Source organism: Pseudonaja textilis, chromosome 4 (genome assembly GCF_049901715.1).
Source record: "Pseudonaja textilis isolate UNSWEBS1 chromosome 4, rPseTex1.2, whole genome shotgun sequence".
NCBI classification, from domain to species: Eukaryota; Metazoa; Chordata; class Lepidosauria; order Squamata; family Elapidae; genus Pseudonaja; species Pseudonaja textilis.
In genome coordinates, this window is record NC_141993.1 from 60,780,906 (window position 1) to 60,806,405 (window position 25,500).

Genomic DNA, 25,500 nt, shown 5'->3' on the forward strand with positions numbered 1-25,500 from the left:
TCATTATTATTTTTTACCCATTTAGCCTCAGCTTTGTAATATAGAAGAAAATTGGCTCTTTCAAATGCTCTGCTGTGATAAATCAAGATAATCAGTATCAATAAAGCAAACAGAATAAAATATGATAAAATATAAATGAGCATGAAAAAAATGTCAAGAAATGCAGTAATTCAAATACATTCATAATATTAAAAAAACAATGGCGATTATCTATATCCAGTACACTTTTATTCCTTTCTTTTCCAAAAGTTATTTCAAAGTGTTTGCACATTTAACATTTTTATATTCCAAGCTTTGATTTACTTGCTATTGCAACTGGGTATAAAAAATTATCCAGAGGTGCATATCTTGGTTAACTAACAATTTCAATGCCCCTTTAACTGAAAGTAAGTGGCATGGTGCAGCAATAATCTTTTCCTCATATTCACTCAAGGATGTTCTTTAATCCTTCTGGGGAGAGGATTAGGAATTGTTTAATTGAGCAATTCAAAACATCCACTGGCACATAATAATAAAATACTTATTCTGTGCACTCAACTTAATCGGGGCATGCTTAATCAGGGATCTGCTTAAACTCAGAGAATTGATTTTAACTTACTGGTACTCACTGTTGCTTAATTAAAATGATAATTGTGTAAAGAGATGGCATCTATCATAGTTGGTTGCCAAATTTTTGTCTAAAATATTTATCCTTTGGCTATGCATTTGGGAAAAATAAAAAAGATAATTTTGTGAAACAGACTTACTGCAAATTATCAACTGATTTCTATAATTTCATTCTCAACTAATTTTAATTCACTATGTATTTTTTAAGTTGATGGATCTGTGTGAATAACATTTTTACAAGAATGTACAGATAGATGGCAACCTCCAGAGATTTCCATTTGTATTAGCTTCCTAAGCCTCCATCTTTCCTGTTTTGTCTGAAACAAAATGAATGAGTCCAAATGTCAGAATAATATCAACAAAATGCAAACTGTAGATAGGCCTATCTAGTGAGCCAGCATATCAAAAGTCCTCTGGCATAAAATCCCATCTATGTTTGCTATGATATGATAACTTTATAGAAGCTGTAGAAAGGAGATAATTTTTAGTTAAAAAAAAAAAGGCTTGGGGATAAAAATAAAAAGCAACTTGTTCCTTTTCCATCTCTGTGCTAACTTTATAATTTCAATATTTTTTTTATCTAAAAATTGAAAGAAAAGCTGAAAAGGATGATAATGCTGTGTGTCTATAGTGTTCTATCTATAGGTGTTTAAAGGGTTGATATTTTTTTATATTGAATGTAGCATTCATTCATGTAATGAAATAGATATCAAAGGCATTTTCTTCCTTATTTTCTCCTGGTCTGCTAACTCAGAACTTATCTTTGAAGCCAAGAAAGGAAACAGCAGATACCCATATGCTCTGTCATGAAAAATAAAACTTTCTGGTAAACCCTTGCCTACTTTACTGCAGATCAAATATAAAGTGGAAAATTAAATCTTATTCAGCCAACAACCATTGCCTATTTATAATAAAATCTACTATTCCTTGCTTTCCTGCATAAACAAATATTTCATCTGTACAAATGAGGAACTGGAACTTTGTAGCTGGAACTGAAATAAAGCAAGAACCTTATTAAGAGATTTGGAAATGTCAGAACTAATAAGTTCTTCAGTCTTTCTTCAACCACTACAACCGCAGACAGAAGAATATGGCCAGCAAGGGTTCCTCTTGAAAAATGACTTGCTCCATTTCATTTTCAGTGTTCTTATGGTTGGTGGTAGCTGGAATTGGATCTGCTGAATGATTAAGCAAGTTCATGTATAGTAAACAAAACCTAATAGTTTTGATATGTAAATCCAAACCTGGTCCCCATTCTCTCTTTTCTTTCCCCCTTTTTTATTTAATAGGTCCTATCCCATGATTCCATCTCTTTACTTCTTGTAGTATTTATTGATATAACACATACAATATGTATCTGTTTTGTATGTCAAAATTAACATGTCCACATGACTTTGTCATCAATGGGGTAAAATATAAAGATGTGTGACTTATATTCAAGATAGTATTGGCAGGAAGATGAGGTAGCTTTCCACATATGCGTACTTTATGTTTCCTATGTTATGGCATCATATTGCTCAAGCTAAATAATTCATTTTCCCTGCAAAGGCGCCAAAGCAGAAGTCTAGAAAGTGCCAATAATGAGGTTAGAGTTCTGAAGGAGTCCAAGCTAGCCAGAAAATTATCTGTTCTTCCTGTACAGCTTCAAACTTCAAGACTTTAATGCTTCACCAGACAATGGTTAGACAGAATAACTTCCAGTGTTCCTTACAACCTTGCAATTCATTATTTGATATACAATATTAATTTCCAACTCCTCACTTAAAAAAGAGGACTCATGTGTAGTTTTATGTTGATATGTCCAGAGTCTTGATGAGAAATAGATTAATGCTGAAGTGCCCCATCTTAAACTGGGCCACAAGATTAAAAGTTTATCTTTCCAATTGCATTATTTTTGTAATGCTTCATTCTGTTCAATGAAACAGAAATCTTTCTTGAAATCTGCCTTTAATTTCTCAATTTCAAAAATTTGTTATTTTAGATTTTTTTGGAATAGCTTTGGATGACTTTGGGCTCATGGTATCATTTGTATTATTTGTTTTGAATTCTGTGACTGCCCTTGAGTATGGTCCTAATGGTATCCTGCTCTGAGTTCTCTCAACTTTTAATGAGTATGGTCATTTTTCCTGAGTTATCTTTCTGTCTTATTTGTACAAAAATATCTATATTTCTTCCCATCCAAACACTAATAAATAAGCAACTTTTCCTATATGATGCTTTTACATTTTCATAATATTCTAGCAGTGGACAATAATTATTAAAATCTAAGTTATCAGTTTTGGATAACATGTAGCCTTAAACAAATTATTGCAAATGAGAAGAATGAAACATTCTGATAACTGACTTGATTGAAATTGATAGGGCAGTTCAGAAGAAATGTATTGCCATCTGCATGACACTATCTAATGAATTTATTTATGCTGGACTCTTAATTTCTGTGTAATGAATTATACTGAAAACAAATCATCAATGTGTAAAAAAATACTCAGATGCCCAGCTGGATTTTAAAGCTAGAAATCAACAGAAAATATTGATATTGTTTTTAAGTGGCATAACCATTTCCAACATATGGCCATTTAGGGTTTTGGCGGAACAAAGAACTTGGACAAGTAGCCACAGCTTTGTGGAGGAAGGCTACAGCTGAAATAACTTAAATATAAACTTAAGTTCAAACTGTATCAGTGATAGTAACAAAAACATGATTCATTTGTATTAAAGCATAAATTCACTAGATCTAATTTTGCAGTTAATTTTCAGCATTAATCTGAATGTAATATTTAATTCATGTCGATTAACAGCTTCATATAGAGATTCTGCCAGGTATTTGGCAGGGAGTTAGGGAGTTGGTTAGGGAGTGCAAGTTATTTTGCAGAGGCATTTGCTTTGAAAACCACTGGTTAGGAATTAAATGAGTTCCTTATAGGTAGCACCCTTCTGGAAGACCTGTGGACTTGTTTTTCAAATGTGTTTAATGTTTGGTGAAAGGACAGCACACTTTCTTTAAACAAACTTTCTTTGCAAGAAAGTTTCAAGAAAGTTTTAAGTCCAGAATCAGTAGGAAACAAAATATCTGGTAGATTATTATGTCTTTTTCTTTGATAGTCAGCTTGGCCTGGTTGTTAACTTACCAGAGTAGAAAGCAGAGATAGTGAATTCTAGTTCAGCCTTAAGCATGAAGCCAGCTGGGTGATTTTGGACCAGTCACTCTTTCTCTCAGTTCAATTCACCTAACAGGGTTGTTATTTTGTGGAAAATAATAAGAAAGAATATAGCATATGATTGCCACCTTATGTTATTTATACAAATCATAAAGGTGGGATAAATAAAATAAATTTGTTCTTTACCTTATATTTTCATTAAAAATCTTATTGACAACCATCTATGGAGACTGTCAATCATCCAGGTCATGGTTGTCCCAAATGTGCTTTTCAAAATGTAACTGGACTTTTTTTTTCTTTCTTTCCTTGAAAATGTTTCACTTCTCATACAAGAAGCTTCTTCAGAGAACTAATAAAGTCCAGTTGCTTTTGAAAAGCACTTTTGGGATCTAATGACATTCAAAACCTTCTCTGGGAGCTCCGACCATTAGATCTTTCCATTAAAAGTTAAGTAGATAACATCTTTATTTAGATTTTAAGAAGTTATAAATTAGGCTTTGGTTTAAAAGTAGTTTGTATCCTTATGTTTTTATTTTTATTCTGCTTTTCATTTGACATTTCTCTAAAAAGCTATTTAGATTGTATATCATCTATAAAGTCCTTTTCAAGGAAAAAAACAAACAGACACAGACACAGACAAAGGGAGAGAGGGAGTGAGGGATGAGAGGGAGACAGAGAGGAGTGAGTGAATGATTCACACACATACACACAGTCTTATATTCCCTAGTCTAGTATGTTTATTAATGAAGTGGAATATAAACTGTACTGAAGTTCAAATTGTGTACATTTATTTCCTAATAGCAGTCCTGTCACCCATTTCATGTAGCATGACAACTACCTATGCAAAGCTGATGGAATTATTTCATAAATCAAGTTCTAAAAGATAATTGAATAGTGAAGACTGGTCCTTTTTATAAAAATGCAGGATTAAATTCTAAAAGAATTAATGGCACAATCATTAGAACCTTTAATCTATTTTACTGAGAACTGTTTCTCCTTTTTATGAACAATTTGTCCTTCAGGTGGTGGATGGAATTCTTTAATACTACTACTCTAATACAGAGTAAGCAAAAAAATTGTAAGAGGCTTGCATGCTGCTATTACTGTTCTTCCTTTGCAGTTATTCTTCTTGAAATCAGACATATCTCAGCTCATTGAAAACTAGAGAACTTTGTCAGAAAAAAGATTATATTAGACCCATGCCCAGGTAACAGATGATATACAATTGGATTAAATCTTTTATCTGCTTATACCTAATGGACATTATGTTGCCAAACTAAAGCTATAATTTTTATTGGATAGATATATCTGGAGACATTTTAGGGCAATGGTGTCAAACTCAAGGCCCATGGGGTGCTTAGATCTGGCCCATGGGGCCACCCAGAAACAGTGAAGGATTAACCCACACTGCCAGTGAAAACGGGCTCCCAAGCTCCATTTTTCAGCAGAGACAGCCTGCAACCATCCCAAGTTCCGTTTTCACTGGCAGAGGGTCGCTATTGTAGCCAAAAAAGAATTGATTGATCGGGCCACCACAGGTGCTGACATGGATGACATTGAACTGGCCATGCCCATCCTAACCCCCAAAGATAAAATATAACCCTGATGTGCCCTCAATGAAATTGAGTTTGACATTCCTGTTTTAGGGTGTGGGTATCCTGAACTCTTTCCTCTTCCCCCTTCCAGCTCAGAGCTGCACAATCTTATAATCCTGCTCTCTTTGGGAAAATTCTGAACATTTACTTTATGGTGTCACGACTCCAATGATGAATGAATTGGTGCCGAGACAACTGAGATGCGATATGACCATAGTCATATATTTACCTTAAATTGACTGTGTTACCACATTGGCATTATGATGAGGATTCCTCAAATGACTGACATTGATTTCCTGACAAGGAGTGGTGCAATAATGAAGATTCATGGCTGAATATCAAGAGGGTGGTGGTGTAGTAATGGTGCGGGGCAAATGGAGGATAGGGTGAATTGTCCCAGGGGTGCATGGAATCACAGATAAGGGGAAAGGTGCAGTTACTCTGTTTCTTTAATTTAAGGATATTGGATGTTAGGCAGCGAAGGCGGCCGGAAGGTGATTATAGTAATTATGTTATTATCCAGTGTATAACATGTATAAATACAGCTCTGGGTTGCAATGAAAACTAGAGCTGACTTTCTCTGTCAGCTGTTCATCCAATATTGAGGGGGTGAACGATAAGGTACCAACTCACCCATGTAGCTTCAGTAAAGTATATGTATATAAAATTATCCAGTGTATAACATGTATAAATACAGCTCTGGGTTGCAATGAAACCCAGAGCTGACTCTAACAGATTTTGATTGCTGTTATCTGTTGTGGTGTGGGAGACAAATAAAAATTTCACTGAAGCTACATGAGTGAGTTGGTATCTTATCATTCACCCCCCTCAATATCGGATGAACAGCTGACATATGGCACTTGACCTTATTCCCCACAGCTTTTCTTATTTTAATAATCAAGGAATTAAAATATCTATTTGCCTTTCTCAAAGCCTAGATACTGAAAGGGCTAAACTTTGTCAATTGCTGCACTTTTTGGAAAACATTTAATATTCCATTTTTATTTGATCATAAGGCTGCCAAACACTTGGGATTTATAATAAGCAGGTAAGAAAGTACTCAATGAAGCCCTTACAATATTTGATTTATTAAAGCAGCTATAAGAAATATTTTACTTAATATTTTTAAAGCATTACATAACCTGTAATATAACAATGCCTTTTAATACTGATTTCATCTGTTTTTGTAACTGTATACCACTATCAATTTCTATCCTTAGGAATTTTGTATTTTTAATGCATCTTGCAAATTTAGAAAATCCTAAAATATATTAAAATATATATTTTAAAGGTCACAAATAATTTTATTGGATGAGTTTCATTAAGGTAATAGGAGATAAGGAAAAGAACACAGGAAGCTTCATTTCATAGGGTTTTAAAGACCTGTTCCCAACCCATCCTCAGGCATTCAGTCAACATACAATGTCCATTCATATGACTGTTTTGATTATGGAACTGCCAGCAGTTTTTATATGTATCCTTCCTGAGTCATTTTGTGCATAAGCAAACAAACAACAAAAATGCACATTATTAATTGTATTATATTTAAATAATTTTATGTGGGAAAATTAATCATTGTCTTCAAGAATAATTCCTCCAAAAGCACCGGGGATGTCTTTGCTAAGCTTTATTGGGAAATAAATGCACTCAGAATCATATTTATTAACTTTTATTAAAGATATATTCTGCTCAATGGTGGGATTCAAAATTTACCACTGCCGATTCTGTGGGCATGTCTTGGTGGGTGTGGCTTTGTGGGGCCATGTCACTGAGTGGGCAGGGCCAACTCAACATCACTCACTGCAAGGTGGAGCGACACCTTACTGTGAGTGACATCGAGTTGGCCATGCAAACTCAGTCACATGACCAATGCTATAGAGACAGGGTGATTTCCTACATACCTCCCCCCCCCCCACCGCCCTTGGGTTGACAAAATAAAAAAGTTCATCTAAATATCGTGATTGCCTGCTGAGCCTGCCCGCTGAATGCTGGTAAAAGGAGGCTGGGGGGAGGGGAGAGAAGGGCTTAGAAGTGGAAGAAAAGGAAAGGGTGGAAAAAGCCAAAAGCCTACTCAGCTACTCACTCCTGCATGTCCGTCCCATCCAGAAAGTGTGGTGGCAGATACAGCATTCAACCTGGCTGCTTTTCTTCTCCTTCTCAGCCTGCAGATGTCTCACAGCACCAGAGCCTATGTGCTCTCTCCTTGCAGATCTTGGTGCCATGAAATGTATGGATGTTTGCTCTGTGTGTATGAGGCCAAGAAGGAGGAGAGAAGCAGCCAGGTTGAATGCTGTTTCTCTTTGAAGCCACACTGACAGAAACAGCATTCAACTTGGCTGCTTCTCTCCTCCTTCTCAGCCTCATACACACAGAGCAAACATCCAGACATCTCATGGCACCAGGACTGGGACCTTCTGCATTGGCGCACGGGCAAGCAAAAAGCTTTTTTTCAGCGCAAAAAATCTGTAGCTGCCACTTTTCCCCACAATGAAAACCCTGTAGCTGCTGCTTTTTTCTGGCCAGAACTGAGCTGGGAACAGCAGCTGGAGGCTTCCTGTGCTGGCAAAGAGGTAGTGGCTGCAGGATTCTCATGCCACTTTTTGCCGGCATGAAAGACCTGTAGCAGCCACTTCTTTGCTGGTTGGAACTGAGCTGGGGGAAGAGGCTGGAGGCTTCTCACGCGGGCAAAGAGGTGGCAGCTGCAGGATTCTCATGCAGCTTTTTGCTGGCATGAAGCCCTGTAGCAGCTGCCTCTTTGCCAGCTGAAACCAAGCTGGGAGTGGTGGCTGGAGGCTTCTCATGCCAGCAAAGAGGTGGAGGCTGCAGGCTTCTCAGCTGGCGGAATACGATGAGGCTCAGCCGCCTTTCAGGCCCTACTCTGGGCTACTGCTTGTTTGTACTCTGACTTAGGTCCCACATCCAGCCCACAACAAGGCTGGTGGATGGGCAGCAGGCTTTATGTGGGTGGAAGGATGGAGAGAGCCAGGTCCAAAAGGCAGCCGAGCCTCACTGGGTCCACCTGAGGCAGCCCAGGAGTCGGTCGACACTCAATAGCAGCAGCAGTAGCTTGTAGGCCAGTCCCGGAATTAACTAGACTGGGGCTTGCTTGAGGCTCATTCACCTCTCCAGGCCAGGTAGTCAACAATCATGGAGGGCGAAGGCAGGCTAGCAATGGCGGGCGAATGGGTGAGATAAGGAGTTACTGGGCAAGTTAGTGTGGGATGAGCACACAGCCGGGGCAAGCGGTGAGGGCAGGTGGGGGTGGTGCCAGCCAGAGGTGGTATTTGCTGGTTCTCAGAACTAATTGAAATTATTCCTACCAGTTCACTTGAACTGGTAGAAACCAAGTGAATACCATCCCTGATGCTGCCTTATTTCTCATCAAATCTGGGTAGCTTATATAATAAAGCACAATATAAAATCATAAAAAACATTGAAGAATAAAAATTAAACCATTAAAATTAAAAACAGCAATAGAAAAACTTGATAAAAGGGGGGCAACATTAAATGGGCTGAAGGTAAAATTTTGTCCTAAAATAAATAGAAAATGATAAATTATATGATGATGTTCGTCCATCGTATTTGAAGAGAACCTTGACATCTAACGGTTTGTAGACTGTCCATACGGCGTGTCCACAGGTGGATGGTAAGACCTATATAGGCACAAAATGTTCTGTCAAATGTCGGGCAGAATTGTGTGTGGGTATCATTATTGCAGCATTTGCAGCTCTGGCTCTGGCAGTGCTCGCTTCTTTTGTGCTGTGGTTGTTCTTCTGTCGTCAAATATCTGGCAGCCTTGGTGCATCAACGTGCGCCATGTTGATTGAACTTGTACCAGGGTTTGCCAGGAGGCTTAAAGGAGGCCTCAACATATCTTTGTATTGCTTCCTTTGTCCCTTTTGAGATCACTTCCCTTGAGACAGTTCACCATAGAGGAATTGATTAGGGATGCAATGGTCTGGCATATTTTCAACATGGCCTGCCCAGCATGTATAGGCTTTCATCAGCAGGCTGTGAACTGATGGTAGGTCTGCTCTGGAGAGGGCTTCTGTTTCTGGCACCTTGTCTATTGGTCTGTATTTGATGCTTGAGGGCATCTATGTGTCTGCCATGCTAATAGTCACAAAGTCAGTATCACTCACCACATTCTACTGTTTCTGTGAGAAAATAAAAGCTGGTGTCAGTGTATATACTATGCAATAGGACCATTTTATTTTCCTTGGTGAAATATAATTGCTTGTGCTTCGCTCAATTGAAAACATTTTAATTTATTTGAAGTTATAAGAAGACAATTTGTTGGCAAATATTTTTGTTGTCCTGAAAATGCCATGGCTTGAAGTCCTTGTACAGGATTCCTCTATGGTGAAAATAACACATAAATTATAATACAGGACAAAAACTGACTCAATAGCAACTTTAAAGAAATGTACGCTACATGTACGTTGTCAGGATAAAGCAAAACTGCCAAATTCATCTTGAATAATCTTTTTAGCTTAGAATATTGCTTAAACCATAGTCTTAGCTTTAACATTAGACAGTGATTAGTTCCAAACAGGAAGTCATATTTGCAGTTGTATAAATATTATTTTTGTGGGAAATGTTATCAAAATACAAAGTATAATGATTTGTGCACATTGATACATTTCAATACATAATTTTAATGACATTATAAAATATAATTAAATCTTGTTTAAACCTATTTTTTAGATTTTGTATAAATTAATAGGACTGATAGAGTTTGGCTCATTAGGTTTTATCTGCTCCCCTGTAATAGAAAGTGGTTTTTGCTCTACACATTTTAATAAAACCAGAATATAGTAAAGTAGTAGAGATGGAGTAAAAAAATAAGAAAACTAGGACAGAAGCTGGTTAAAAATTCTCTCATCTTTGCTCTAAACTACAGGTGGATCATTTTGGATGTTTTCACCCAAATCTGTCTACCTCATTTATGCCTCAAACTATAGATTTAAAAATAATGCAACACACACAGTCTTATTACTGTTAAGCATGTCATTTTAAATCTGCAAAGATGAACAGCGCTGCAATCTGCATCACAGGAGCATGAACTGGGACAATTTCTTTAGAAAAACAATTCAGCTCCCTTTTTGTTCCAAGGAATATCTTTTTACATGTACTCCAATTTGTTAACACTGTCATAGTTGCAAAATTCAAAAGAAAAAGGTATTTTATTCATTGTGCATCTAGAACAGACTATAGCCTCCTTTTTGCTCATTGTCTCTATTCTGAAGCAGGGTTATATCTGCCCACTCCCAATCTAACACATTTATGACACACTGCACAAGAAGCCAAGTATGACAACAATTTCAAGAAGTGTTCAAGATGGGGAAAAATAACAACAAAAGTAGCAATCTGGTGCCTTGCTTTGGCAGCTTAATTTAGTTGTGATGCTACATGTCTCTATTCAAAGCAAGGTTTCTTTTGGTATCTGCTTTAAAACACTGTTATTATAAAATTTGCCATTAAGTGAGTCATCACCGAATGAAAAAGTCACTGCTCTGGCACTTAGTTCTTAAAGGAAAGGGTTGTGTTCCCCATTCCCCCCACCCCAAGGGAGATCAACCTCTACTATGAAGGGATATTGATTTTGAAATGCCTAGAATGGCTTGGCAGTTTGCCCTCCTTCACCTTCCCGCTGGTGAGCTCTACAATACTAGATTCTAAAAAACTGAAGTCGAGCTATTTATTAAAAATCTTGCAGTGCAGGGTTGAAGGAAGAAAGGAAGGCAATTACCTGCTGCTGATTTTAATGACTGCAGCTTCAGCAAGAGGTCTTCTTCATAGTGATAATGACTGAGGCAGAATTTAGACATTAATTTGTCCCAAATAGAAAATACTTTTATGTCCTCATAAAAGTATGAAGAAAAAAACTTTGCAGAAACTAGGTGCGATCTTTATTTGTTTGTTTGTTTGTTTGTTTGTTCCAAGTATATATTTCTTGCCAGGTAGTCCTCAACTTATAACCAGAATTTTCATTGCTAGTGAGTTTTGCTGGAGTTTTTAACTTTTTTTTTTTTTGCCATGGCTGTAAGAGTCTCACTGCAGTTGTTAAGTGAATCATGTGATCATGTGATCATTAAGCTAATCTGGATTTCCCCATTGAGTTTGTTTCTTAGAAATCAACTGAGAAACTGAAAAATGGTCCCATTCCCTAAGGAGATACATCTGGCGGGACCCAGAAGAAGGATCTTCCCCATGGTGGTATCCTATCTCTGGAACACCATCTATGCAGAAACTAGACTGGCCTCCACTCCACTCTTTCAGAATTCCCTGAAAGGTGGTTCTGCCTGGGGAATCCAGAACCCATGGCTTGTATGAATGTGTGTTGTAGCCACGATGCGGGTGGGTAGGAGGTTATTATGATAAGAATATATTCATGAACTGGAATAGAGCTTGGTAACAAGGTCAGCTAATGAATAGGCATAGCAACTAAGTCAGCCAATGAGGATAGTTTGAAAACTGAAACTAGAAGTAGCCTAGGCTGGAAACTGAAACTAAAAGTAGTCTAGGTGTGGCTCTGCATTAAGCTCTGCAACTCTGCCGCTACGTTGAGCTCTGAGTCTGTCTGTTGAAGATGAAACTAACTTACTTGCTTGCTGAAGACTGGAACTCGTAGACTGGAACTGGTAACATGTTTCTGTTTCAGTTTGCTCCATGTTGGAAAAAGCTACAACTGGTTTGTAAAATCTACTTATGTTTATAAAGATGTTAAATGAAGCTTTAGCCATCTGTGTTTATTTTTCTGGCACTGAATTATCGCTGCAAAACTCTCAATAATTATTTCATTATTTTATTTATTATTTTTATTTCTTTTATATTGTGCTTTTATGTCCTTGTAAGCCGCCTTGAATTGCCATGAACTAGTAAATGGCAATATAAATTTTCTAAATAAATAAATGGCAACCCCCCGGATGGTATGACCATCATAAATACATGGCGGTTAACAAGTGCCTGAATGTGACTGTGGGGATACTGAAATGGTCATAAGTGTGAGAACTGGTTGTAAGTCACTTTTTTCAGAATGTTGTAACTTCAAATGGTTGCTAAATGAGTGATTGTAGGATTACTTGTAATTGTAAAGAATCTTGCATACCTTTTCCACATTAATCATGGCTGAAGGGAAACATGAGTATTTGGAATTGGGAATTTTCAGTAATTACCTCATTTAATTTAATTTAAAATTTAATTTTAATAAAATTAGGTTCTATTCTTTCCATATTACTCTGGTCAGGTCACAATATAAAAACAATTAAATTAAATTAAATATAAAAAATAAAAATAATTGAAAAGAGGAAAGTAGAAAAGAACAAGATGATGGTCTGACCAGCAACACACACAAAAAGCATAACTGCAAGTTTGCCAAAAAATGCACAGGACTAAAATTCACATTTAAATACTATTCACTGGAGTAATATTAATCCCAGTGGTAATATGGAAATCTCTTTAGCTAATACTTTTGATGTCTATAAGTTTTCTAGCACTCCTATTGAACATTAAAAATCTATTAAGGTTTCTTTTCCTCTGAATATTCTATATGAATGCTAAAATAAATAATTGGTTTAAATAAGACTTCCCTTTGTACTGCTAATATTCTCTGTCTATTAAAAAAACAAATTAGCAAATGAAATCCTTATGTACAAAAGTTCTAGGGAGACATCCTTTCCACACAGTTGAGGTTCCACAAGAATTCTTAGCTGGAAGACACACAGCATCATTTTCTGCCAATAAAAAGATCTTGTGGGTTAAATTTAGGAATGCTGTACTATTTTAGCATCCATATGAAACCACTAGAGTGAGATAATTTAGTAGGACTCTAATGCTTGACGATAAAGAAACTGGAGAGTCTTGGTGTTTGCCATTAATTTTCAGTTAGATGAAGTAATCAGACAAATATGGAAATTAATCAAGATAAGATGGGTGCTAATCATTGGAAATTGCCATAGTCTTGACAATTTTGGGATAGGGTTAAACAGTATTTCATAGTTCTTTTTCTGAACAGTCCAGAAGTCAAAGGGATTAGAAGGGTAAAATGTAAAGTTTCCCATACAAAAGTTCATTTATATTCCTATCAGATTTATATTGAATTCACGTAATATTCTCAATTAAGACCTGTTTTGAATATTCTTTTGACTAAGTGTTATCAACTGTTTTAGCTTCAAGCATAATATTTCATAAAATATACTTGTCCCAAATGTCCAAACTTCTGAAAGATTTTAAACTAGAATACCTACAGCTAGACAAAATAATTTAATTTTTTAAAAATAGAATGCATCAAGGGATTCTGTTGAAAATGCTGAAATTAGTGACTGCAAATGTTGCCTTGTGAGACCCTTCTCAACAATTTCTGCAGAAAAAAGAAGTGCAAGATCTATTATACTGACAGAAGCCAGGAAAAGCAACAGGGCCAGATAAGATAACACCTTCTTGCTTAAAAGTCTGTGCTGACCAATTGGCCCCCATCTTCACCCGAATCTTCAATAGATCACTAGAGATGTGCTATGTTTCTTCCTGCTTCAAACATTCTACCATCATCCCAGTGCCAAAGAAACGCTCTATCAAGGAACTGAATGACTACAGACCAGTTGCTCTAACATCTGTAGTTATGAAAATCTTTGAAAGGTTTGTGTTGTCCCACCTGAAAACCATCACAGATCTGCTGTTAGATCTCATACAGTTTGCATACTGAGAAAATAGATTAACAGATGATGCTGTTAACATGGCTCTGCATTACATCCTACAACACCTTGAATCTTCAAATACCTACGCAAGGGTCCTCTTTGTAGACTTCAGTTCAGCATTCAATACCATCATTCCAAACACTCTTCTAAGTAAATTAAACCAACTAGCAGTACCTGAACTCACTTGGTAAATGGATCATAAGCTTCCTAACAGATAGGAAGCAGCAGGTGAAACTAGGCAGAATCACATCCGATACCTGTACAATCAGCACAGGGACCCCCAAGGCTGGGTGCTATCTCTACTTCTCTTCTCCCTATATACCAATGACTGCATCTCAAACGATCTGTTGTTAAAATACTTGCCTCATGGTGTAACCAGGACAATCTGGAACTTAACATTCTCAAAACCACATAAATGGTGGTAAACTTTAGAAGAAACCCTCCCATACTACCACCTCTTACAATACTAGACAACACAGTATCAACAGTAGAGACCTTCAAATTTCTAGGTTCTACTATATCACATGACCTAAAATGGACACCTAACATCAAAAACATCATCAAAAAAGCACAACAAAGAATGTTCTTTCTGCGCCAACTCAGAAAGCTCAAACTGCCCAAGGAACTGCTGATACAGTTCTACAGAGGAATTATTGAGTCTATCATCTGTACCTCTATAACTGTCTGGTTTGGTTCTGCAACCCAACAGGACAGATACAGACTTCAGAGGATAATTAGGACTGCAGAAAAAGCAGTTACTACCCACATGCCTTCAATTGAGGACCTGTATACTGCACGAGTCAAAAAGAGGGCTGTGAAAATATTTACAGACCCCTCACATCCCAGACATAAACTGTTTCAACTCCTTCCCTCAAAACGACGCTATAGATCACTGCACTCCAGAACAACTAGACACAAGAAAGCCATCACTCTGCTAAACAAATAATTCCCTCAACACAGTTCAACTATTTACAAAGTGTACACTATTATTACTGTTAATCTTCTCACCACTCCTTATCACCCATCCCTTCCCACTTGACTGTTTCCTAGTATGATTTGATTGTTGATTGTACCCTATGACTATCATTAAATGTTGTACGTTATGATTCTTGATTCTTAATGATGTACCTTTCCTTTATGTATACTGAGAGTATTTACACCAAGACAAATTCCTTGTGTGTCCTTCTTCATGGGAAATTAAGAGTTGGAATATAACCTTTGATATTTCACCTGTTTCTGGGCTCCATCATGCACAGGGAAATGTCCAAATAGTCAAGAGACTGGTGATGACCACTCATAGAAGCCTTAGCCTTATATGCAAAAATATTACGTGGATGAAGCTTTGGTTGCATAGTTGGGACTTTTTTAAAACATGCAAGACCTACTTGCTATAAAGAAAACAAATACTAGCATAACTAAGTGACCTGCAAGTGATTCCCAAAGTGAATCAACTACTGAAAGCAGAGTCTTGGAGTTCAAAAAAAAAATCAGTCTCAGATATCAATGGGGTAGCGAAAAGGTAGTTACTACAAATGTAATTTATACTCTTATATTAAGTGCAGAAAGAATGGCAACCAGCCTGTTTTTCATAGAAGATCTGTATATTGTGTGAGTCAGGAGAGCTGAGAAGACTTCTGCAGACTCCCACATTGTCACATCCTGGACATAAACTGTTTCAACTCCTTCCTTCGGGACATTCCAGAGACAAATTCCTTGAGTATCTAATCACTCTTGGCCAAATAAAGTATTCAAATAAAATTTTCAAGAATATCTGTTAAGAAACAAATTTTGTACAATAGGATGAGAAATGAAACATGTTAGATCCACTGAAAAGCTGGTATGATGCAGTGTTTAAAGTGGTAGGCTATAATTGGAAGAATAAAGGTTAAATTACCAATAAACCAGACAGTTTCAACCTAGTCTACTTCAGGGGCATATTGTAGTAGGGAGAAAAATGGGATGGATAAAGCAATTGGTATATAGTACAGAATATCATTACACAGGAACAAAAATCTTGTGTAAAAGTTGGATATAAGAAATGTATGTCATTTTTAAAGTGTATCTACTTTACCAAGATTTAATGGATAATTTCCTCTCACAATGGCTGCTAACATGTAGTTGACTGTGACTGTGAATCTAAACAGCAAAAATTGATTGGTGTTTGTTAGGAAATCATTTGAAAATCCCAGGACTGTAGACTTAGACAGGAACAAGGAGGAGGAGGAGGAGGAGGAGGAGGAGAGGAAATAACAAACTGCTTCCATATTATAGATTAAAGCTACAAAGTTGTTCCCATGAAGAATCAGAATTTGAGCTTGACTTAGATTTTTCATTGCCCAACCTACTGATAATATGGAACACATTATCTTCTTTTTCATAGATTAAATTAGTATCATTTGATACCAGCAGTGAGTTATAAAACCAGGTTGCTGGGAAATAAGGGCTATGGGGTGGCAAGGAGCTACAGCATGTCCTCCCAGTGTTTTTGCTAAGATGCCATCTGTTTCCATTCTACTGAACTGGCAGCAGCAGTGCTATTTGTTCCCTCCAGGTTCTTTACTTGCAAACAGTAACAGTGCTGTTAGTGCTACTTGCTGACTGAACAAGTAGCAGAAAAGCTGCAAATCCAGGCCATGTATTGCAGGCAGGCATGGTTGGTTATACCTTGAGTATTGCAGTTATACTATTTCGTTGTTTGGATAATCTGCAAGGGAAAGAAATGGACAAGCTTCCAAAATATGTCAGGCAGAGCTGTGTGTGATATTCCCCACACCCTTGACTAGTTGTGGTCCTTAAGACTACTCAAGGATGTCATGTAACCTGGTTGAATTATTAATCATGTCATTTGCTTTCTCATTCTAAGTGAGAATGAAGCTTTTTTTTTTTTTAATATCCCAGATTTTAGAAATATTTTACTGGAGGTCAATTGGATTTTCAGTCTTTCAGAAAGTTATTAGACTAATTTTCCTTGTGAGTTTCTTTGTGATTTTCTTGTGAATAATTTATTAAATAAATGAGAAAAATCTTCTTCAATGAATTATTCACCAAATGTTATTGGGATATCAATAACATAACTGGAGTTTTATTTTAAATTATGCAATAATTTATTTCTTCAAATTATTACCCATATTAATTCATGCAGCTCTAGGAAAGTGTTTTATTTTTTTCATACAAAGTACATTATTTAAATACTCTTTTTTTTCTTTAGAAATGTTGCAGTATGGAATACTGTTGGTGAGATGCTCATGTTTGTTTTTACGTTTTGATGGGCAATAAATATTACATTGGCTTGTTGCTGTGGTTGCATAATTATACGCAGACAAATGAAGTGATTGCTTCAGATGACATTCTCCATAACATTTGTGTTCGAAAGAGAGAGAAAGAAAAAGAGAGAAAGAAAAGCACCAGAGTGCACATTATGTTAAGCAAGAAAGCACATAAAAGAGAAGATATTTCTATCTTTTTCTCCATCTCTGCTTCTCTATTTTCTGGCACGTTCTACCAATGTTTACATTAAATTTTAATTCATTACTTTTGATACAGAAACAGTGTCACCATGTTGCTACTGCTGTTGCTTTGTAGTAAGCACACAGACTAATTTGCAAGTGTGGAGTATACACAAAGCTTACACTTTGTGCTGTGTTTGCATGTAGAAGACAGAATGCATGATATGATAAGAGAGAAGGTTAGCACTCCACTTGATAAGGATGGAAGAGGCCCTTGTGGTCTTTGCAACACGCATATGGTTAAGACGTTGCCACTTATGTCGTGGCATCTAACCAGTTTTTTGTAGGGTGCGTGCATAAGCGCACCAACGTGCCTACTGTCTCTGTCCTATTGTTTCTTTTATATTTTTTAAAATTTTTCTTATATGTATCCATGTATTTATAACTATGTTTTTACTTATATCTATTATCTTGTAAAATAAAATAAATACTCAAAGGCAAACCATTACAGTGTGGAAACACATATTTGTTCTCAAAATAAATGGTTCCCATGTGAACCAAATGAAGCAATGGGGTTCTGGTGGAAAATTGCCAAGAGACGGAAAGAGTCATTCCACAGTGGAACAAATTATCCCCAAATTATGGGCTGCAGTTCCTAGATGTGGTCAAGGAAAAGCAAAACACAGATCTCTTGGGAACATGTTAATTTGGTTGTCCTAAAATTGCTCCCTCCTTTCTAGGATTGTCAGAAGTGAGAAATGTAGGGATATAAATACAAATTGTTTGTTCCTTTATTTGTTTTGTTTATATCAATAAGGCTATTTTTCTGATGATTGATGCCTTGGGAAAAAGTAGACCATTTCTATTCCATTTTCTATAAGCATTAAGTACACAGATTCAAAAATATTGGAACAAGGACCTAAATAAATATTTTTAATATACAGTTATAAGTGACATATCAAATGAATGTTGACAGATTGCTAAAGATAGCAAAGTTGAAAGGTGAAAAAACTTATGAAAGAGATGTTGACATCTCTTTCAAAAATGTGCAATAATGTTATTTCATATTGCAGTGACTCCCCTGGTAGGAAGATAAAGGGCAGCATGCTGATCAGTCTTGTTTGCCAAAAAAACAGTTGTGGCAATGCAGATTTCTGTTCTTTTGCTATACCCAAAGCAACTCATTTCCACAGACAATCTGTGCCTGATGCCTGTTGCCTGCTGTCACTGTCAGTATCAGAAAAGGCCAGTTCAAGATAATTTCTACTGCTAGCAACGATCACAACATGAAGGACACGTTTTCCCTTGGTAATGAAATGAGACTTTTTTTGTCAAGTACAAAAAAGAAATGTACTAATAAAGATATTGAATGTGGTTTGCATTAAACATTAGTTCAAAGATATATCCCAACTGACATTGTATTTGATGAAGCTCTAATCATATATGTGACTAGTAAGTAGATTCAGACTCATCTGAATAAGGCATATTCCTCAATAGAATCTTCCATAAGAACACAGATGTAAGACCTTTCTGATTAAGTGTTCTGTTCTCTCAGTAGCCTGAAGTACCCAAAACATATAAGGTTTAAACAAAAGCTAAAGAGCATGGTCATGCCATTTTCCTTTTTCTATAGTTCCTTGGGGAAACAAAGAAATTAGACAATGAAAGAAAACTATTTTAAAGGTTAAAAAAAGAAGGATTAGAAAGAAGCAAGAATTGGCAAAGTGAAACAATTTCTCCTCTTCCTCCTCCATTAGTATATAACAGTTGTCTGTATTAACAGTTGTCTGTATACTATCCACATAATCACAAATAATGCTCCTTTACAAATATTTTTATTTCTATCTGTTTTCTTTACTTCTAGACATTCAAAATAAGTTACCTGGTTCATACTCTGCTTGCTGGTTCTCTGCTCCAGCACGGTCTTCGTTTCCCAGGGTGTTCTTTGTCTTTGTGGTGGCCATTTTAAGACCACTGCTGCACCTTCCCTTTGGGAGAGGTTTTTCCTGTCAGGGAGTGGTGACAAGTTCATGAATGACATAAGTAAAAATAAAGATGCAAAAATACTTTATGTATTATACTTTATCCAGCAGTGCTTGAGTATATCAATTCTGCATTATAATTTATATACCTCTAGTGATAATTCTTATATTTGAATTACAAATATTTGGCATTTCACACCACAGAATGTGTTCTTAAATTTCAATATTAATAAACAAAGGTTAGTGTTCAAGCCAAGATAATTTCTTGCCAAATCCACCACCATAATAAATTTAATTTTGTATTAAAATGTAGTAATAGCTAATTTATATGAAGGATTGTGTCCCTCAAAGCATCTGTTTTTAACATGTGCTGAAATATATGTTAAAAGATACCATAATTTATTTTACCATGGGTTTTCTTTACTTTTTTCATCTTATTCATCTGTATGTTAGGTTTAAATTATAGAAATATTTTAGCATATATTATTGAATAAAGTTGATAAATTATGCAAGTATTTTAGAAAAAATAATCTACATTTTGCTTTCATGTATAATGAAATAGCTACTATTGAATGCAGCACCTTGGAGCCTTCTAAAATTATGTTTATTGTATTTAATACATTCAAATTAATGTTAATTTAATGAAATGAATGTAATATAGATGAAGTTAAATCCAACAGTTTTTGTACAAGTCTCTAATCTGAAAGATACTCCATCACTACCAGTTAAAGGTTAAGTGTGGTTCTCAGTCTAAAAACAGAATAATCTAAATCCATGTGGTAGCTAGACCAGATTAACACAGGATATTTTTTGGCTTGTGATATATGAAAATAACATATCATATGATAGTTAGTAGAAGCCAGAACTTGTACCAGAAATGTGGAAACCTATTATTTAAAATTCTGTTGGTGATAAATGAAAATGAATGAATATTGATCCAGAGGAGGGACAGCATTTATACTGTAAAAATGAATTAGATTGAAACCCATAGTATCATGATAACAAATATCTGGTAGGGACTGTCTCAAAAATATGGATAATAATATGGTTGTCCCAATAGTTATAGCACCGATACCCAAAAGGTTGCCTAGATGCATGAAAATTTTGAATTTATTAGATCTGAATATTCCGATTTTGCAAAAAAAATCCACCTTACTCGGAACTGCCTATATACTTAGCTCTTTGGTCTTTGGATAGGACTTAAACTGGTTAGGACTTGAAGTTTTTACTAGTCCCAGACTTTGAATCAAACTGAGGATTAAACCAATATTGCAAAAGGCAGCTTTAGTCAGAACAGTTTCCATCCTGTGATAATGTCTGTAGCACCATCAAACATATATATCTGTCTATCCCAGGTCTTCGGTAAGGACACAATAGGTACACAAAAATACCAAACCCAGTCTGAACATCTGGCTGACCATGTGATGAATAATGATGATGATGATGATGATGATGATGATGATGATGATGATGATGTTTATATAATTTACTTGGACTTCAGTAAGGCATTTGATAAAGTAGACATAACCTACTACTTGATAATATAGAAAAATGTGGATTAGACAGCATCACCACCAGATGGATTCATAACTGGCTGACCTCATTCAATATTAGTAACTGTGAGAAGGATCTTGGAGTCCTAGTGGACAACCATTTAAATATGAGCCAGCAGTGTATTGCAGCTGCCAAAAAAGCCAACACAATTCTAGGATTCATAAACAGAGGGATAGAATAAAGATCATGTGAAGTGTTAATGCAACTTTATAATGCCTTAGTAAGGCCACACTTGGAATACTACATCAAGTTTTAGTCGCCACAATGTAAAAAAAGATGTTGAGGTTCTAGCAAAAGTGAGAGAAGAGCAAATGTACAGGTATGATTGATTAGGGAATTGGAGGCTGAAACACATAAAAAATTGTTGCAGGAACTGGATATGTCTAGTTTAATGAACAGAAAGACTAGGGGTGACATGATAGCAGTGTTACAATATCTCAGGGGCTGCCACAAACAAGTCAAGCTATTCTCCAAAGTACCTGAGGGCAGAACAAGAAGCAATGGGTAGAAACCACTCAAGGAAAAAACAACCTAGAACTAAGAAGAATTTTCCTGACAGTTAGAACAATTCATCAGTGGAACATCTTGCCTCCAAAAGTTGTAAATGCTCTAATACTGGAAGTTTTTAAGAAGAAATTGGATAATCATTTTTCAGAAATGGTATAGAGTTTCCTGCCTAAGCAGGGGGTTGGACTAAAAGACTTCTAAGATCCCTCCCAATTCTGTTATTCTATTCTATTCTATTCTGATAATATATAATAAAATAAAATGTATATAACCATCTGGCCAAATTACTGTACATGTAAGTGCATTATATCACTTTCAGTATCAAATAGGAGTAAGACAGGTGATCACCAACATCTAAAATAGTAAAATTCTAGCTAATCATTGCCTAGACAGAGACAGAAAGGAGAGAAAGGGGGGAATAAAAAACATTATACATCTCATCAATCATAATTAGTTTTTGTATATATTTTCTTTGTTTCAATAAAGCTATACACACACACACACACACACACACACACACACATAAAACAGTGTAACAATTTCAGGTCTTGTAAAATATAATTGTGATTCTCATTATAAGCATGTAGGACATGTGGATATAGCTTATAGTCTAATACAGAGGTAAGGGACTGTGAAAAACTATTGAAAACCTATTTTGGCATAGATTGTAACAGGTGGCAATTACCCTTGGGTTAACATTTATTCCAAAATCAATGCTGCAGAATCAGTCAGACAGTTTTGCAGATCTTTTTAAAAAGTAATCAGCATATTTAGTATCCCCTTTAAGGCATAGCAATCAATATGCTAATGTCTGATTCGCAAAACGTTGCTTTTGCACTCAATGAGTTTCTATGTAGAGATTTGTGCTATTCAAACTCCCAGCAATATTACAGATTCATTTTATTCTTGGGACAGCCTCTGAACAGTAACTCTTGCGTATGTTAATGACATAAGGCAAGATCTGCTGTAGGATCATTCATCATATTCAAGGAACTGCTGAGGAATGCTTCTGTTATCTCCAATATCTTTCTGCTGTCCATTATGTTGAGATATTTGATCAGTGCTCTTTCATGCATGTGGCTTTCTTGAGCGGTATGAAAACTGGGTGTCTTCACAGTGACCCAGACAAGAAGCCCAGTTAAACTCTTAGAAGTACATCTCATTACATTTGTTTTGAGAACTTTAAATTTTCAGTCACTGAAGGACAGCAGACAGGGGGCTTTGTAAAATAACTTTAGTACTCATTTCATTATATTCAATAATGAATATAATACAATATCTTTCTAATAATTTATTCTAAGCATGTTATCTGGGGAAGACAGCGAAACAAAAACAAAAGAAAATAGGGTCTTGTTTCTTAAAAATAAAAGAGAAAGAAGAAATACAAACATTGCAGCAAACTAAAAGTAAAGTTAAAATTAAAATTCTGTGATCCATTGAGAAATGGAATCCCAAATTATATTTGATTTCTTGTTGAAATTGTATTTTTGTATCCTGCTTAAGAAAGATAAGAAACGATCCACCAAAAGGATTTTGTCTACTTCAACATTTTTACTGAAGGGATAGCACATTGCTATTGCATTATTCAACCTTTTCCTTGAGGAACAACCCAGATCATCATGTTTTATCTAATAAAGAGATAAAACTTATTACTAAATGAACAATCAACATACATAGAAGGTTCAAACAGGTAAATCAGTATAAAATGTGCATGTTTATTATATGACTGTGTGCCATTAAAATTTATTTAAATTCCATACAAAACAAGCTAACCATTAACTAACCATTCACCTTAATTAATACATTTTTTTAAAGAATTTATAGCCCACCCAGGATTATATTACATCAGTTTCTCTTCCATTAATTTGTGTTTAGTTTAATTTCACACATAGATGGATAAATGTTATGTTGCTTCCAGAATAGTTGCTATGACAGCCAACCTGACTAATGTCAGACAGCACCACTGATGTCAGTGTCATCCACAGAGCTGATAATCACATTACCAGGATAGGATAGCTTTTCTTCCACCTTAACAACTCATTTTAAGTCTCTGATAAACTTTTGCAGCTAGTTCAGTTATAAGATTTTTAGGAGGTGTAAATACGAAGAGGCTACCAAAAAATCTATAAGAGATGCTATGGGAGTTTTCCATGTCTAAAAGACCAGCAATTTTTCCACGACAAGAAAAAGAATAAATAAAGGGGGAAAGAGTACAGTTATAATCAAACCAATTTCAAAAATGTTTCTAAAGTTGCTAAAGATGTTTCCCCTCCCTAATGTTAAAAGTAATGCATTCAGGATGATGAAAAGAAGATTTGAATTTTAGTATACATTAGGCTTATTACTGAAATATGCAACTGATATCCTTTATGGTATTAAATCACAAATAAAAAAGCTGGAAAACAAAACAAGCTAATAGTTTGTGAGTATTTAATAACCACTAACAATCAGTGCATCATAGGGTGACTTCTTGATTAACGGTTTTGGAGTATAATCTACCTTACTTGTAGATTTACATATAGGCTTTTCCCCCCAGTCTAGAGCTTCAATGAGAAAGGTGGGCTTAAATTCTACTGCATCTGTCTGTCTGTCTGTCTGTCTGTCTGTCTGTCTAGAACTAAAACCACTTCAGGCAGTGCCAGTGGGAGAGAGAAGGCTGAGAGGAAAACCAATTGAAAATTTTTAGTCAGCAAAACTTCATCAAATACTTTAGGATTGCCACAGAATACACTGAGGAAAAGCAAATTGGCTCTCCTAAGTGTAGGCTCTCCTTTGGAGGCTAGTGGTTCTTAGCCTGGAAAGTCTTCAGCCAAGTAAGAGCAATGTTCTTCTACATCTCTGGCATGGAATAGTTTAAGGCTAGTTAGATGGCATCAGGGGATCTCTTTATTTCAGCAAAGTGAATCAGGTTTGGTTGTCTCCAAGGCAAGAATTGATACATCAAAGTGAATTGTAAACTTGCATTGCTATAATATGCCCAGTATGTTCTATATGAAGGAGACCAAGCTAAAAAAAAAAAAAAGCATATTAAATTCTTTGGTGCTTATCCTTTATCTTTCAAATAGATTTCATATTTTCTATGAAAATATCTCCCCATTGAATTAGGGAGCTCAGAAAATGTACTGTGTGGACCACAGTTTATGTTATTTGTTTGTTGCTTCTTATTACTGGCTTAATTTAGGTCGTTATATGGGTATACTTTATTCTGCAAATGGGGCATGCTAATAAAATGGCTAGTGCTTTCTAAAAGCTTTTATTAATTGGTTCCACCTCTGCTCTTCCATATTTAGGATATGCAATAATTGTTTTCTAAATTTAAATTTGATAATATGGAGAACATCTTGTCCTATTCATACACATATGCTGCTGCCAAATGCATTTCTGGGAGAAAATGTTCTCCACATTTCCTTTAAAAAACATGATTCACTTTTTTATGTTTATCTGTTCAGAGACTCTCTCTCTTTTTGTATGCAGAGTTATAAAGTATCTGTTGCAATCACTTTTCATTTTGGACCATCCTCACCCTCTACAGAATTGATAACCTTTGCCTAATTAAACCTGTCAAAAGCAGTGACACATGTGACATTAACAATCTTGTAGCATGCATTAGCCCACTGTGAATAAATGGTCCAAATAATATCTAGGCAATAATGAGATCTCAGCATTGTGTTATCTTTTTTAATGTAGTGGGTATGTAGGCTTGAACAGTGACTCCTCTATTAATTTGAAATAAAAGGCACAGAAAAAAAATAGTGAATGCTATAAAAGACTGTTCTGGAGACTAAATAAAGATGCTTGCTATATCATCATCAGGTCCATTGCTAAACCAGATATGCTTTAAACCTGATCCACAAATTCTCCATCACAATCTGAAGATTGCAGACACTTGCAGTATGCTATAATCTATGTTTGCAAGCATAGAGCTCAAAGAGAATATCCACAACACTCAGATAGGC

At 35.8% G+C, this 25,500-nt stretch overlaps 1 non-coding gene across 1 annotated transcript; it reads left to right on the forward strand.

Annotated features, from left to right (window-relative positions):
- The first annotated feature begins 17,718 nt into the window (after positions 1–17,718).
- Positions 17,719–17,846, forward strand: LOC113436953 (U6atac minor spliceosomal RNA). The gene has a single exon (XR_003374146.2). It is a non-coding gene; the product is annotated as a U6atac minor spliceosomal RNA (small nuclear RNA).
- Positions 17,847–25,500: the final 7,654 nt, after the last annotated feature.